Below are 13,768 nucleotides of genomic sequence, written 5' to 3' on the forward strand. Positions count from 1 at the left end.
TTATGAATATTTGTAGGAGAAAATGTAATTTCAATTATTTATAGGGAAGCTTTTGTAATTCAGTTGTTGTAAATGAGTGTAATCTATATTTGCGTTTTGTTTCACTTAAGTGACATTAGACGGGCTTTGACTTAACAGTCTTAGATGTGGTAATAGAGACTTTATTGCTACACGTCACCTATTATTACATCTACTAATATCACATTTGCACCAAATGCCACTATAGATAAAGTGTAATAAGAACATATTTATGTTGACAGTTCCAGGTGTGATTATAAGCCTATTTTCTAGTAGTGGAGATGATTGACGTGAATTTGAGGGGGGAAATAAGGAGGAATTTTTGAAAATCTTGGCTATTTAATTAGCCTTTGATTTAATTTGGTATTTTCACGGAGCAGAATAAAATAATACAGAGCAGAAAATTAATAAAAATCCTCCCAGATTATATGGTAGTAGGCGTGTGATTTTATTTCTCCCACAAGGAATAATTTCCAAAACTTTAATAAATTAAGGTAAGGTAAGATTTGCTAGGATATTCCAATTAAATCATGGAAAGAAATAAATAAGGGATCAAAATAAACAATGAATAATTCCCACCTCCCAAAAATTGGGAGATTTCGAAATCCCCCTTAGAAAAATCATAGGGATCGATTTTTCCTCATGAAGAAATAGGATAATTAGGCTTTGGATTTAATTTGGATAATTATCACAAGACAAATAATTAAATCCAAGAAAACAGAATCTCTCTCCAATAATTAGTAGTGGTCGAATTTTCGTCAATAAAAGGGCAAGATAATTATTTATGATCCTAATTAAATCTCACTCCCCTTAAAATATAATTTACCGCAATATATATCATTCCGCATTAATTAATTAAAGCCACGTCATAAAATCAACGAATTTGACTCGGTCAAATCAAAATTAGGTCACCAAAGCAAACACATAACAATTCGTCATTTAATTCGTGACAATAAAAGAAAATAAATGCAATCGTCTTAGGGTTCGGAAATTAGGGTTCGAAATGTGGGGCGTCACAATGAATGAGCAAGTAGATGTTGCAGATGTTGGAATGAATGACCAAGTAGATGTTGTAGATGTTTGTAATGATGCCTGTGAAACATAACATCGTAATGAATTATCGTTGGTACCGTCTGAGGCAGACACTAATTGTAATGTGAAGACTGCTATATATTTGTGGCATTTGAGGGTTGTACGACGATATAAGGTCATTGAGAGCAAATTAAAAAGGTGGCGTGTAATGTGTAAATATCCATTAGGGACAAGTGAGTAATCGTCGGGAATTACACTAATTTGATCCCAAAATACATAAACACGAACCCTAAATTCTACTAATTCAACCCCAAATTTATCAACATCATGAACCATAATCTACTAAGTAATCCCAAAATTCTAAACAAGAACCCTATTCTACTACTTTACCTTACAAACACATAAAAATAATACAATAGGGTGAAATTGGCCGTGAAAAACAAACTACAATTATAATTACCACGAATAAAATTAACAATTTTCCTATAAACCCTAAATAATGAAATTGGAAAAAACTACACAATCTAAGGAACTAATATAGAATACGCACAGAAACGAGAACTATATATCAAAGTAGAACACAATTTACTTTTAATTGTCGAGAAGTCGCTGAGTCACTGGAAATCTGTTTTCGCGTGGGAGGCTGCTTCTTCCTGATGGAGTATATTCGCGTGATAGACAGATAAGGCATAGGAGACTATACGTCTCCTCACAAATTCAGATTGAAATTAAAGTTTACTTGATCGGGATTCGGGAAGCTGATAAACTCACATTTTTGTCGATTTTATTGGTTATTTGATGGGTCTATTGTCCGGGGTTTTATAGCTCCATTTATTTATTAGTTTGCAACCAATTTTATATCAATTGAGGAATTTGATGAGTTCGTTAAAAATGTAAAAAATAGTCCTACCAAGATAGAACCCAAAATGCTCTTTCAAGACCACCATTCTCTTCGTCTTCGAAAGAGACTCCCCTAGGTACCTAGCAAGTCTCAATCAAAGGAAAAAAAAATTTCCATCGACCCGTTGACGTTTTCCAACAACCCTGGTCGCGATATTTTGCCCATTTTCGAGCCCAACTCTTCCACACTTCAAATATCCTTTACAGAATAAAAACACTACGAACTCTTAGCCCCCAAAATACTAAATAATCGTCCCATGAGGATGAGAAGAAGATGGACTTCCTGATTAGGATTTTATCACCAAGGGTGTTTTCTGCTTAGTCATGTTCATGTTTTCTTCCAATTATTTTATTAATGTTGTTTAGAACATGATGAATTAAGATTTAGTGGAATTCTATGAATCTGATACTTTGATTGCTATGTCTACGTAATACTTTGACTGTCTATGCCTAGCTCATGTCATGGTTTTAATAATCCTTACACCTCTAAAGAATCATATCTTAAATGAATAGATAAACAAAATGTGATTCCTTTTTTTCCAAATCATAGTTTGGAGTTTATAGGAAATATGCACTTTGCAATTTATCACTACCATGTGTGTGTATATATGTATAAATACAAGATAGGAATTGTATTTTGGATGATAACTAGCGTAATGTGTTAACTTTGATAACTCGTGAACACAATGTATAAAAAAATATCAACACAATGGCACATAAGTATGTCAACTTACTACGTCTTTGTGTTGACATTTATTTCTGCAACAAATAAATACAACAAAAACTAAACTCAGATGGGATTCCAACAACAAAAGCAAAAAATGAGGGAAATGCTATAAATTTTAGTGTCCCCTAATTTGCAACTTCTTCTTTTGGTGATCCACTAGGTTGATCATCAAGCTCAGGCTCGGGCTCAGGCTCGGGGTCTGTATCGGGATCAGCCTCTGTTGGCAATTGAAACATAAAAATGAATATAATAATATCCCACATCAGTGTACACAAAGAGTTTAATCCACTATATAAGTCTCAAGGGCCTCTCCTCTTATCACCAATTGGTTTTAAGATGGAACGCATTGATTTCTATCATGGTATCAGAGCGGGTCGCCGACTATGGGTCATATTTAGCTGACCCAGCAGTATATCTGGGTTGAAACCGAAAAAAATGACTGACCCAGCAGTATAACTGGGCTGAAATTTGGGTCAGTGGTCCAACCGATCGGAAAAACAATTGGGCCGATTGTCCAATCGATCATAAAAAAAGTCCAACCCCTCCAAGATTCACCTTGAAGGGTTTGAGGGAGGGTGTTGGCAATTGAAACATAAAAATGAATATAATAATATCTCACATCGGTGTACACAAAGAGCTTAATCCACTATATAAGTCTCATGGGTCTCTCCTCTTATCACCAATTGGTTTTAAGATAGAACCCATGGATTTCTATCAGCCTCAGAGTCGTTGGGCGTGGTATCTCCAACATTCTTCTTCTTGGTGATATTAGAGTAGCTACCTTTCTGCTTGAAGAGTTGAGCAAAGTGGATTTTGCAGTAGACTATTCCATCCAAAGCAGCATAAGATGAGGGTGTAATGAGGCACCCTCCATGAGCACACTTGAAGCAGTTTTTGTGGCAGAAATCACCCTCCACCGTTATCTGTATAACAATTCCCGAATTTTATACAAAACTCCCTCTGTCTCACTAAAAGTGACTACATTCCTTTTTTATCGTTCCACTATAAGTAATCAATTTTCCTTTTTAGCAAAAAAATAACACATTTATACTCGCCTATGTTATTCTATTTCTATCTCCAACTTTATTCCTTCTCTAATTTTTTTCTATCTCCATTATTATTATTTTAAATGTTGTCTCTAAAAGAATTTCATTACTTATAGTAGGACAGAGTACACCATAATAATGCATAGAGAATCCAAACTATACTAGTATTAAAAATAATAGAAATTACCTTCTCCAATGAATAGACTGTCTTCCTGCATGTTGCACATTTTTCTTGGGTGCCAGAGAAAAATGAGGACATTTTACTAGGGGGAGTCTTGTTCTACAATTAGTTACTTCATCAAACAACCAAAATATAACTATTCATTTATTAGAAAATTGTAGTTTATGTATGTACCTGTGTTTCAGCTGGTTTTGCTGCAGGCATTCCGACGCTCAACTTGCAACATTCTTTAATTTCATAAATAATTTATCCTCGTATTTAGGAGTTATTTAATTTTCATTGATAGTTTATGTTTGTATCAAATAGCTTCTTCAATTTATCATTGCTAGTTTCGGTTTCTATCAAAGAGCTATTTCATTCTTTTGTTGACAGTTTTGACTCGAGTCAATGAGCTAATCTAGACAGTTTGTGCTCGTATGAAAGGAGTCAATTTAGTTCATTTATGCTCATATCTAGGAGCTAATCTAAACAAAAAAAATTTTTATGTATGGGTAAGATGTTTTGAAAAACGTCAACTTTAGGGTTTATATTTGTAGCATATATATCATGATAGAAAATAGAATGCAGTAAATAAAAGACTAGTACACAAATAAAAAATTCAAAAAATTGTAAAGACTACAATACATAACCTGTCATGTGAGAGGGTTTATATTTGTACCATATATATCAACTTGCAAAATATACAAGTATTATTATCAAAACTGGATAACCTCCCTCTTTGTTAATACCTCTTCCTTTACAAGGGGCTCAATTCTAACATGCCAAAAAATCTTTTCATATAAGCTTTCTCCTATATCTGTAATGTAAAATTTCTTAATTGAAATATGCAAACTAAACGAAATTTTTCTAGCCAATTTGATGATTGGACCAGACAATTTATAATATACTAGATGAAATAATATTTGCATATAATTAATATATGAGATGAAGAATCATACAGAGAGACGACCACTACATTGATTGCATTTGAAGCATGACTTATGATATGGTACTCCATTAACAGTCATCATCTCCACAAAATGTACAGTTTTATCACAGCACTTGCATTTCTGAGTCGTTCCAAAACTTGTCATTTTTTTTGTTCAACAATAAAAAAATTAATAATCAAAACTTGGATAAATCAATAAATTTATGAAAAGAACATATTCTGGATTTCTCAAGTGCTTAGAAAAGTATGTTGAAAACTAGATTAATCTCTTTTTGTTCCTAAAATGTTAGAAAAATATTAGTGGATCAAACGAATTTAGCCTGATATTAAGGAAATGGAGCGGAAGAGCTAATTCTATTGAAACTTGAGAAAAAAATATAAAAATAGATGTTTTAAATTATAAACAAAAAAATGGTGAATTTTGAGTGGACCAAAATAGAAAAAATGGAACTGAAATGTAACGCCCCACTTTTTGAACCCTAATTTTTCGAACCCTAAGTCGAGTGCTTTTATTTCTTGATGGTCGCGAATTAAATGACAAATAGTTATGTGACTTCCTTGATGACCTAATTTTGTTTTGACTGAGTCAAATTCGTTGATTTTATGACGTGGCTTTTAAATAATTGATGCGGGTTGAAATATATTGCGGTGAATTATTTCTTTCTAAGGGTGAGTGGGATTTAAATAGGATCATCAATAATTACCTTGCCCTTTGGTTGAGAAATTTTCGACCACTATTAATTGTTGGAGAGGAATTCTATTTTCTTGGATTTAATTATTTGCTTGGGATAATTATCCAATTAAATCCAAAGCCTAATTACTTTATTTCTTCATGAGAAAATCGACTCCTATTGTTGTACTAAGGGAGATTTCGAAATCTTTCAAATTTTGTGAGAGGGAGGAATTATTTATTATTTATTTGGATCCCTTCTTTATTTCTCTCCATGAATGAATTGGAATATCCTAGCAAATCTTACCTTACTTTATTTTATTAAAGATTTGGAAATTTTTCCTTGTGGGAGGGCCAAATCACACGACTACTTCCTTATAATGTGGGAGGATTTTTATTAATTTTCTGCTCCGTATTATTTTATTCTACTCCGTGAAATACAAATTTAATCATAGGCTAATTAAATAGCCTATGATTTTTGAAATTTCCTCCTTATTCCTCCCCCTTCAAATCTCCCCAAATCCTCATCTAATTAATTCTCCCAAATCTTTCATTAATTGTGGGGTATTCTATTCTTAACTCTATAAATAAGAGACTAAACCCCTAACCCTAGCCACCACAATCTCACACGCATACTCCCTCTTTCCACACGCCCATTCCCTCCCCTCCACTCCTCTCACACTTGTTCTTCTACTCCTCTCAAAATCCTTTGCACCCTTGCCAAGAGTTTGTTGAAGAATCAAGATTTCTACCGATTGTTTCAATCAAAGAAGGTACAATCCTCTATTCTTCATCCTCTCCATTCAAACATTCTTTTGACTCCCTCATGCATATAGTGAGTGTAGGGATCTCAAATCTAAGGATCTAATCGGTGGGGAATTTGTGTTTGTATGTGTGTATGCGTTTGAATACAATTGCGTGAAGTCTAAATAGATCATTGGTGAATGATGTGTGATTATATGAAAACATGAGTGTGAGGACTCTTTTAAGCATGTTTGTGTGTTAGAAGCATGAAAAGGGTGTGTTTGAATGAATGGGGATAAAACCCTAATTCGAATTTTGAAACATGAAAAAACGGCGAGTTCGGACAGTAGGCTCCGACGCGTATTTGACCGACCAAATGAATTCCTTTTTGTTCGATTCCTTTTTCTGAGTAAACTTCATGGTGTCTTCTATGTTGTGTGTTAGTTTAAACCCTTTTGGACAAAGGATGATTTTTTGGTAAATTTTTGAAGTTAACTGCGCAGTTCTGCCCGAAAATGTTTTCTCGACCAGTAGGTTACGTTTTCGATTTGACCAACCTAAAAAGGTTATTTTGACGTGAAATCTTAACTGGAAGTTATTTGATGAGTCTAATGCATTGTGGTAAAAGTTTAGCCCCAACGAAAGTCGGGTGAAATTTTGATGATTTTTACAAAATGATTTCGTAGAGCTGCCAGATTTCTATCTTTACAAAAAAAATAACTATGTTGTTATGTGAAGTGATATACGTGATTTATATATGTGTTAAAGAACCACTCTATGATGAAGTGATGTGTTATTCAAGGATGTATGCTATGGTGTGTTTCCTTTTGTTGATGGGGAAAAATGAAAAACGTGGGGACATGCATAATTATGAGTCAATGTTTGTGACTGATTGGTATTACATATTATCTAAAGGTGATAACTCGTGCGCGAAAATGACTGCGCAGTCGCGATTTTTGAACAATGGAATATTTTGGTGTCTCGGGGTCTTTCTAAAGCTAAAACCCAAATAGTTACTTACATATGGCATGATAAAATATACTCTTATCTAAAATGTTTTCGGCATGAGCCACTAAGTATTTTAAAGTACTCAGCCTTGCATGTGTTTTCCCTATGTGCAGGTTGAGCGGCAACGAGTGGTTGGTGGTGTTGAGCAGAAATAAATGAATTACTATGATTGTCTTGAAACTCCGAGTGTCGTGGTGTCTTCACACATGACTTCACTCTTCTCTTGGATGCTTCCGTTGTGACATTTTCTTTACTTATCTTTCATTAAACTTTGAAACTGTTTAATTGGATGTGGAAAACCCGTCATCTTTTGGATAATGTCAAACCTTTAAGTCTTTTCCTTTATTAAACATAAATACCCTTGGTCGTTTATTTATTTAACTTAAATTATTGGTCAAACCGTTATTGAAACCCTAGTTTACTATGTCTGTTCATCAAGTCCCTTAATCACGATCGCCGCTTTTACTAACCCTAAAGGGCGGCCGTGACATGAAATCCCAGTAAATAATTACTTTACCACATTTGCAAGCCAACTATCTGTAGTTTTTCTACTTTGGATGGAAATTAGGTACCACATAATATTAAACGTTAAAATATGAATTCAGATATATGATTTTCCGTCTTTGATTTCATTAGAGTTTATCAATCCCCCTTAAATTTTATTGGAGTATTTTTTATTATAATTTATATCTTATAGGTGAAATTATATATGAATAATTAACATTTAATTATAACTGATGCGATGAACATTTGAATCTAGGAAGTGATAAATTAGTCCAAATACGTTTTTAGGCCCTTCTTGGTATAATGGAATGAAATATGATTTTTATGTCCATTCTATTTATTTGTTTGGAACAATAGAATGAAATAGATGATGGAATGAAAATGAGAAGGAAATGCAAAGAAATTGTCAGTTCATTAACTTCATTCCTACCTTATTTCTTTCATCCTCATTTTATTGTATCAAACCAAGAAAGAAAAGTACTACTCCCTCCGTCCCACAATAGAAGTTATATTTAGTGTGGATACAAGTTTTAATAAATATAAAAAATTGTGGGTCGTAAAAGATAGTGGAATATGTGGTCCAATTTTTATATTGATTTTATAATAAAATGTGAGTGAAGTTAGTTACTAGATTGTCAATTATGAGACCTACTCACCATTTATGATAAAAGTGAAATGTGACTCTTATTATGGGACAGGTCGGAATGACAAAATGTGACTCATATCGTGGGACAGCGGGAATAATAAACAAATTTGAGATTTTATTTATTTGAACACAAAATTGAATTGTCACCAATTTCAGTATCCTCCAAAATTGACATGGCAACTTGACCTGACGAATCCGGTCAAAGAAAAAAAACAATTTAATATTGTGTAAACAGAGTGCATGAATTTGACATGACCAAGTTTGTCGCCCATCATTTTGTATCTTTAACAAACATTAAACAAATTGCACTAAAAATCAAAACTAGGTTTTTACCTATGAAAAAAGTCGGTCAATAATCCCTAAAATTTTGCCGGTATTCATTTTTATTAACGGATTAACAACGGATTAAAACTGTCAGTGCAAACAATTACGCTGAAAATGTTATTGACGGATAAAGTTCGACGGTAAATTTTACTATCGAAGTACCAGTGGCAACTATTCCACTACTGTCAATGGCCTACAGTACAAAAGTTAATGATAAAATAAATTAAATAATATATTATTGACGAATTTTGTCTGTCGGTAATCACCAACGAAAATTTTCACCAGTAATTTTGTTAAAAAAATTATCAAAAGAAAAATCAGAATTAATATTCAATTTCAATGACAACAAATCAATATTATAATTATTTAATAATTAGTTTCATTCTCTTCAATTGGGAAGTTTAATATTAAAATTATGTACAACCATTATGCACACAAAATTATATAAATGTATCCATGAAAATTGAAACAATACTTTTTCTTTGAACAACTACTATTATTTACACAGATTACATTAATGTGTCCATGGGAATCGAAATGAGAGTATTTTTCTTTAAACAAATGCTCCAGCCTTATCTGCAAAATTAAAAACATCTTTCCCACAACTGTCCCTTCAAGTTTTTCCAATGATTTCTTTTCCAAAATCTATGGAGTATATAATTTGGAAAGTACAAGAGCATCCACATCCGTGCTCTTGCCAACAAGTACGGATGTGGACTCGGACCCACTTTTACTCCCTGCTATTAGGCAAGAGCATAACACCCACATCTGTGTTCTTCCGCAAGGACAAGCTCAAGGGTCCCACCATTCTATTATTCAATTTAAATAAAAACATTTCTACAAAATTAAAATGCATTAAAAATATCTGGAATACTATTACAAATTATAAAAAAAATAAAAATTACATAATTAAAATCCTAAAAATTAAAAGTACATAATTAAAATCCTAAAAATTACATAATTAAATTCATAAAATTTAAAAAACCCACTACTCGTGGCCGAATTTCGCCCTAATGTGTTTGATTAGGTCTTCTTGTAGCTCAATGAGGGCTCGGGTATCGCGCATTGTGTTCCTTATTTCGATCCTCTCGCCCACCGTCGTATGCACACCTCGACGTGGGGGAGACCTCGCGGTTGAGCTTCCGGCTTCATCCTCGTCGTAAAAATTAGCCGCCATCGGTCTTTCGTCAGCTATAATCCTGCTGTGCAAGATAATACACGTGTACATGATGTCGGCGATATTTTTCACGTACCACAGCCGAGACGGGGCCTTCACAATGTTGAATCTGGCTTGAAGGCCTCCAAAAGCTCTTTCGACGTCTTTCCGAGCGGACTCTTGACGCTTGCAAAAAGAACCCGTCTCGGGTCTTGCTGGTTACTGAGCGTCTTCACGAAAGTCGACCACCTTGGGTAGATACCATCGGCGAGATAGTAACCAATGTGGTATGCATTTCCGTTGATGGTGAAGTCGATCGCCGGTGCTACACCATTCAAAACATCATTGAAGAGTGGTGAAGAATAGAGCACGTTCAAGTCGTTGTTGGATCCGGCAATGAGATTGGTGAAATCCATTTGAGAGGGTTTGAGTGAGAGATGAAGATGTAGATAAGTTGTATGAAAAATATGAATGAGAGATGAATGGGAGATGATTTGATGTGAAAAATGGATGATAAATGTGTGTATTTATAGATGATTTTGGGAATAAAAAAAATTAAAAAAATTTCAGAAAAACGGTAAAAAAACGGCCATATTTTTGGGAATCTGAAAATATTTTTTTTTAATTTTTGGTATTATTTTTGATTTTTTTAAAAAAATAATTTTCAACGGAAATGTCGTTGGCCAATCAGAACGCGCCACGTCAGCTGCTCGCTGGCACGGACATGCTCGATGCATCGAGCAGCGCAGCGTCAGTGGCGGACAGCGGGTGCCGTGCCGCTGGCAAGGACGGACAGACGCCGTCCTTCAACCGCTGCGGATGCTCTAAGTAACCAAATACTTTATCTTGTTTTTCATTATAAAAAAATTATTTCTAAACATAAGCATCTCAGCGTGTCTGTCTTAAATATTCTTAACTAATTTAAAGAAGAAAAAACCAAGTATTATATGACCCCTAAAAGCTTATACACATGCAGGTAGTTATTATAAATATCAAATGCAGTAAGTTATAGTTAAGGTCAATCATAAATCACCCATAATCATCTTTATATCAAGAATCATCTTATTATTGAATTGTTTGTCAAAAAATCAAACGCATTATCTCCAATGATATATAAAATAAAAGCAGACTTGATATAAAAAATAAATAATTAAAAGAACATAAGAGTAGCAACTATCAAATTCTAAAATTCAATAATTTAGTTACCCATATACAAGTAAACAAAACAATACTAATAAACAAACATAAAAAAAAATACTAGACAAAACTCATTGATTCAGTCTTGAGTCCCCCACCCCCAGTCTTTCTTTTGTGCCTTGAACTTCCTTGGGTGTTTGAGCTTTGATTGATATCTAATGTAGCATTATGTTCTTTAATTGAGTATTTATAGGGATGGTATTGATTGTTTGGGCTGTTAAGTTGGTGGACTATTATTTGTTGAGCCTGGGATTATTTTTGCCCAGGTACTATTTGGGATGTGTGCTTGCCCTAGCCCACTACTGCGGATGATATACCCCCTCACTCCCTCAACCGTTTCAATTTCATTCTCATTCTGATATTTTTTCTCACTCCTCTCTCTCTCGAGTCTTTTGAGTTTCCCTTGAGTTCTTCTTCTCTGATGATTCTCTGAGTGTTACACAATGGTTGTTTGAGTGATTAAACCTGTGTGTGGGTGGAGATAAGCAACTGCTTCGGTTGCTTGGGTTCTAGAGAAGTTAGGGTTTCTTGTTGAGAGGTTTCTTGTGGTTGTGAGGTCTGGGAGTGGTCAGATCTGGTGTTGTGGAGTGGTTTGGGGTTGTAATCCGTGGTGTGTGAAGGATTTTACGGTTGGATTCAACGTTGCTCCCTTGGATCGTTGATTTGGTGAATAGATCTGTACTATTAGCTGGTGGCTGAGCCATAGCTACAAGATCTATGCGATTCCTTTGTTATCTCTCATTTTACTGCATGTTTTGTTTAGATCCGAAAGGATCTTTCATCCTTTACTAACTAGGGTTTCTAGTGACAGGGTTCTCGGTGGTTTCTGAGGATTCTGGTCCAGGAGTGCGGTGTCTGAGTTCATTAGTTGGCTTCAATTGTAATAGCTAGTGTTCCTGTAATATCAGTCGCTTGGTTGATAGTTTGACTGAGCTATCTTGTAACAAGACCAAAGAGGTCTCGGTAAATAGTGAATCCAAAGCTAGTCTGATCCCTACATATGGAAATCCTCATATTCGATTTGAGACCTGCTTGGACTGCAGAGGATAAGATAGCTTCGATCTTGGGCGAAATCTGATATATTTGACCGACTTGGCAGACCGCTGAGTTCACCACGCCACCAACTAGCAGGTCGTTGGGTTGGATCTCACCAGCAGACCATCCAACTTTGTCAAATCGTTGGTTCGATCTTCGTCTCTTCACCTCTTAAAAAACATTTCAAAAAACTTAAAGAATATAGACTAAAGCTCACGTAAAATACATGAATTCCATTCAAAACAACTTAAGTCTAACCCTTTAAAACTTTTAATTTTCATTAAATAAGTTAACATTCATTTACAAAGACAAGTGACATGTCATTAGTTAGGGTTTTTTCTCTCTCTCCACCTCTCTCTCTCCAAATCAGTTATGTACTATTGAGGGAGACGCACAAGATTTCAAGTATCAAATTGAATTTGGGAGGGTAAAGCAAGGGCTTGTAGGGCAGTACATCGCTTTGGCTCTTCTAAACAACACATGAGAATGAAATTTACTAAAAATAAGAAAACAACTAAAGTTTTAGTTGAATGAATATGTTTTCCACAGTTATTTCTATAACAAATACTCTAATTGTTGTGAAGTTTAACGGATCGTATCGATTCCGAACGTAGGGAAGTGGAAGGAGTTGGCGCACTTCGTCGTGTATATCATCGTTCCATGCTTGCCGCTTATGTTAAACGTAGACTAAATCCACACAACATTCCTACAAGCCACGAAGGCTAAATATGTCACCTAATCGAATGGTTAGGAAATTAACATCCCGACCTATGTTAATTTATAGGGAAATTGGTCCCTAAAATCATAAACTTTGCCTAAAATTTGGTATCTCCCATGAACTTTAAATTAGTATATATTATCACAAACTTTGCATTTTGTTTGGTATTTCTCACGGCATGTCTATTACTATATTTGACTAACTTACGAGGCTTTTTTTTATCATACTTGACACAATTAAATCAACGTGGTTTTCAACGTGACTTTTTATCCTATATGATATGAACTTGAAAAGTGGTTTAAAATATCATAAAACGTATCACGGTTGCTTACGTAAAATAAGATTTTAATGAAAAAATTAGGGGTGTCGAAACGGGTAGCGGGTAACGGGTAATCCCGAACCCGATCCGATACCCGGCAGGTATCGAGTACCCGTTACCCAACGGAATCGGGAAATGGGGCGGGGTCGGGTATAATTATTTTGGGTTTTGCGGGTATCGGGTATCCCGATACCCGAACGGGTAATCCCGATAGTCTCGAAATACCCGATATGCATATTGATATTTATAATTTTTTATTTTTTATTTTAATACTTGCTGACTAGACTGGCTTACAAATCATAATGTAATTGTTTATTAATAATATATTACAAAACGTATTTTAAAGTTTTTAACATTCAATTAGCTAGGGTTAAGTGTTTTTATCGTTTTTCCATCTTTTCTCTTACTCTACTATTCAAGACCTTGTCTCCTTCCACCTGTCTCCTCCTTCCACCCGTATTTGCCGCCACTGATTCAGTCCATTCAGGTAACTATGAGTTTTTATTTAATTGTTTTCATATTTAGATTTTTGAATGGTGATTTGGAGTTTGGATTTTTTGGCATTGTAATTAAATTTGGATTACAATTTACGGGTGGTAACATGAAAATTTAACG

General features: G+C 34.5%; 1 pseudogene; it reads right to left on the bottom strand.

The window, feature by feature from the left end:
• Positions 1 to 2,802: 2,802 nt before the first annotated feature.
• Positions 2,803 to 4,977, bottom strand: LOC121754462 (annotated as a pseudogene).
• Positions 4,978 to 13,768: the final 8,791 nt, after the last annotated feature.

This window comes from Salvia splendens, chromosome 11, assembly GCF_004379255.2.
Source record: "Salvia splendens isolate huo1 chromosome 11, SspV2, whole genome shotgun sequence".
In the NCBI taxonomy this organism is placed as follows: domain Eukaryota; kingdom Viridiplantae; phylum Streptophyta; class Magnoliopsida; order Lamiales; family Lamiaceae; genus Salvia; species Salvia splendens.